The sequence below is a fragment of the Nicrophorus vespilloides genome, unplaced genomic scaffold (assembly GCF_001412225.1).
Source record: "Nicrophorus vespilloides isolate i.1.1-1 unplaced genomic scaffold, Nicve_v1.0, whole genome shotgun sequence".
NCBI lineage: Eukaryota > Metazoa > Arthropoda > Insecta > Coleoptera > Silphidae > Nicrophorus > Nicrophorus vespilloides.
The window spans coordinates 5,113-9,267 of NW_017096310.1; the positions used below are offsets into that span (position 1 = coordinate 5,113).

General features: G+C 30.2%; 1 protein-coding gene across 6 annotated transcripts in view; it reads left to right on the forward strand.

Moving 5' to 3' along the window:
* Positions 1-231: 231 nt before the first annotated feature.
* Positions 232-4,155, forward strand: part of LOC108556634 (kinase D-interacting substrate of 220 kDa) — a 28,361-nt gene continuing 24,437 nt past the window's right edge. For all 6 annotated transcript variants that reach the window (XM_017912819.1, XM_017912821.1, XM_017912822.1 and 3 more), the window contains exon 1: positions 232-496. The gene's annotated coding sequence lies outside the window, so the exon portion shown is untranslated. The remainder of the gene's footprint in view (positions 497-4,155) is intronic.

Sequence of the window (4,155 nt, forward strand, 5' to 3'; positions counted from 1 at the left end):
TAAGAAATGCAAACTTATAGTTAAGATTTAATTATTAATATTTGTTATGCCAATTAATAACTTGTGATTGCTTTATTATTTTTAATTAAATATTTTATTCTAATTAATTGTTTAATTAAGTAAACGAATCTAAAGATTATCCAATAGGAAACCCATTAGGATTAAAGTTGACAGTAAATATTGCTATCTATTGAAGCTTTGTAGAACTACTCAGTATATTGGCAGCACTGTCCTATAAATGTCAAAAACAATCTGTTTGTCAAAACAGAGCGAGTGTTTTCCTTTATTTTGAAAATTCTTTGTGATTTTATATGAAAACGACGAGGAAGAGAACCCAGACAACATGTGAGCACCGCTGCATAGCATAATTGGATACACTCGTTAACTACCTGACCAGTTGTGTTGCTCTTCAACTGCAATCAAACAGCAGCAAAGATCCTGTCTCAACACACAAATATTATACCAGTATAAAGTACCCAGCAGTGTCTGCTACAAGGTAAGAAATCTGGATCAACTGTCATAACCTCAGCATTTATAATTATAAATTTTGGGAGACAGCATTCATTCGTATGCCAAGAAAAGATCTGCTGTGTTTCACAACATGTCCATCTCTCTTAACTTGTGTTAAAACAAACATGTTGTCACGTTTATTCCACAGTGGAACATTCTAAAATCCCACACTTTCAATTTCAAACAAATGTTTATAATCAATTGTTTATTATTACTTTATTTCAGCACTCCTTTGTTTTCTATTATTATAACGTTTGTTTATTAACCATTTGATCCAATTGTAATTTTACAGGTATTTTTTTTTTAAACATTCTTAATTGATTCTTATTGGATATGTGTAATTTTAGGGATGGGATTCTTATTTATATACCGTGTTTACCGTCAATCAAGGCTTTGTCACTTATGTAACGCTTGATAATTTATTTTTAGAACGTCCCCAGAGATATTTTCATTCTTCTATGTATCGATTCGTCACTTGCTGACCAATGCATTTTGTGATTTTCTTTACGCTTGATCAATTCAGTTTCAAAACGATTTCTATGTTTGATACATATATATGCAACCAAATCTACAAATTTTATCAAATCTGCAGTCAATGCTCAACTTAGAACTGATTCAGTCAGATGATTCATAGATTTTACCTAGTTTCTAAGGATTGGCTACGAATTTTAATTGAAATGTTATTCTATATAAAATATACAATACATACTGAGCAGATTGGTTTTCCCAACATTAATAACAAAAAAAGCTAGTTTCTAAGAATTTGCTACGAGTATAACAATAACAAATGTGGCAAATATTTAAAGAATTTGCAATTTATTATATATTTTAGTAAAGGTTTTTAGTAAATTTAAACGAGAAAATTTGTATACAAAAATTTCAAATTTTCTTCAACGTTTTTTTTTGTTACAATTTTAATGAATAATAATCATATAATTATTTTCCTCATAATTTTAGGTAATTATACTATTAAGTTTTCTTATTCCATAATTTAATACAATTGAAATTTTTCTTTTGTTGTTCAAAATTATATAATGAAAAATGAAAGACAAATCCAAATTGAGATATAAAATATCTTTTGGAAAACAATGGCAAAATATTTGAAAATAAATTTGTTCAAATATATACACCACAATTTCAAATTTGACTGATTATTACAGAAGATAGGTAAATATGAATAGGTTCATTAGAAAGTACATAATTTTTTCTTTAAATTTTCATAAATTTTAATCTAGTGATCTTACGTGGTTATCGAATAATTAAATAAAACGTGAAGACGTGAAACAAAATTGAATAATCATCATATCTGAATCATTAATTAATAATACATAATGATTATTATATCAAAAGATGCACAATTAAAGACACCTTCTTATGTATTAATGAAATATATATAAAATTGTTTATAATTTTCTAGTTAATTAAGCAAAAATCTTAATGGAATATATGAAGAATTTTTTTAATCTCCAATTTTATATTAAAGCATTAATATTTTTTCATTGAATTGCTGAAATTTAACTGAATTGAACGAAATTCGTTAGAATTCTATTTCCCAAATCCATGACCTACAAATCGCAATTCGTTACGAATATCCCAAAACAGACGTAAAGTTATGTACGCTTTTCTTGATAAACGTCTTGATGATTTGATGATCTACGTATTAGTTCAGTGTTTACAGACTCTTTCCTCGCTTCCTCTCTCTACCTACAGATGATAAATCTTCGGTAAACAGTCATTATTAATTTAACTAGGAATGGCAATTAGCCTTATCTCCCGCTTTGCCATTTATGCCTATACCTGTGCGTGTGTATATGTACAATGAAGCGGTATCATGTTTGTTTTCGTTGTGTAAATGTGCTGAAACGCGTATTTCTCGGGCGCAGCAGACGCGGAGATGGACAGATAGGGGAGTACCACAAGTACTTCACGCTATATATATATAACATTTGTACCATCGAAATTCGTGAAATTGTGGATCGTTGTTTATTTTGCTGTTGTTGTTGTCGTTTCGAAGGAAAAGTACTTTTTTTTTGTTGGAGTTTGTTGTTTCAATTATGGTTCGTTAACGGTTTCGCGCTTTTCGATTCTTGTCCGATAGTCTCTTGTTTGTTTTGGTCGACATCTCAATCGGTTCGTGTCTAGGAAAATCGGTTAATTATCGCGGAATGTCGCACAGGACGACGAGGAGGCTCTCCTCCTTGGCCAACATCGAGAGGTACAGGCCTGTAGCTACGGTGTCCTGGAGAGGTTTCGGCACCGACATCGTCCGTCGGTTTTCGGAAGTTGGAAGGACTGCCGTTGAGGTAACAATATTCACACTATATGTATATTTTTTCTTAAATCTGAAAATTTCAAGTGTCTTCAATACGTTTTGAGGATTGATTTTTTTTTCGTTGTTTGAATTGTTAATTTCAAATTTTCTTAATTAATTTATAGAAATAAAAAAAAATATGTATAAAAAGACTTACAGAAAATCAAAGCTGTTATAATGTAAGTAAACTTATTTTATTAGATAAATTTTGAAGAAATGCAATAAAATTAATAGAAAAATCGCCATATCTGAGTTATTAAATAACATTATGTAACAATTGTTGTATCAAAAGATGCGGAATTGATAAAATATCTAAAAAAGTTTTATAGATTTCGAGATAATTATACAAAATATTTTAGTTTTCGAAAAGTGTATTTTTTTAAATCGACATATCTCATTCATTAATATACTTTACGCAACATAAATCATATAGAAAGATGCGCAAAAGAAATACATTTCTTATGCAATCATAAAATATTAAAAAAAGTATGTTTTCGATTATATGAAGCGGTATCATGTTTGTTTTCGTTGTGTAAATGTGCTGAAACGCGTATTTCTCGGGCGCAGCAGACGCGGAGATGGACAGATAGGGGAGTACCACAAGTACTTCACGCTATATATATATAACATTTGTACCATCGAAATTCGTGAAATTGTGGATCGTTGTTTATTTTGCTGTTGTTGTTGTCGTTTCGAAGGAAAAGTACTTTTTTTTTGTTGGAGTTTGTTGTTTCAATTATGGTTCGTTAACGGTTTCGCGCTTTTCGATTCTTGTCCGATAGTCTCTTGTTTGTTTTGGTCGATATCTCAATCGGTTCGTGTCTAGGAAAATCGGTTAATTATCGCGGAATGTCGCACAGGACGACGAGGAGGCTCTCCTCCTTGGCCAACATCGAGAGGTACAGGCCTGTAGCTACGGTGTCCTGGAGAGGTTTCGGCACCGACATCGTCCGTCGGTTTTCGGAAGTTGGAAGGACTGCCGTTGAGGTAACAATATTCACACTATATGTATATTTTTTCTTAAATCTGAAAATTTCAAGTGTCTTAATTGTTAATTTAAAATTTTCTTAATTAATTACTAGAAATAAAAAAAAATATAAAAGAAGACTTACAGAAAATCAAAGCTGTTATAATGTAAGTAAACTTATTTTATTAGATAAATTTTGAAGAAATGCAATAAAATTATCGCCATATCTGAGTTATTAAATAACATTATGTAACAATTGTTGTATCAAAAGATGCGGAATTGAAGACTATTTTTGATGTGATGATAAAATATCTAAAAAAAGTTTTATAGATTTCGAGATAATTATACAAAATATTTTAGTTTTCGA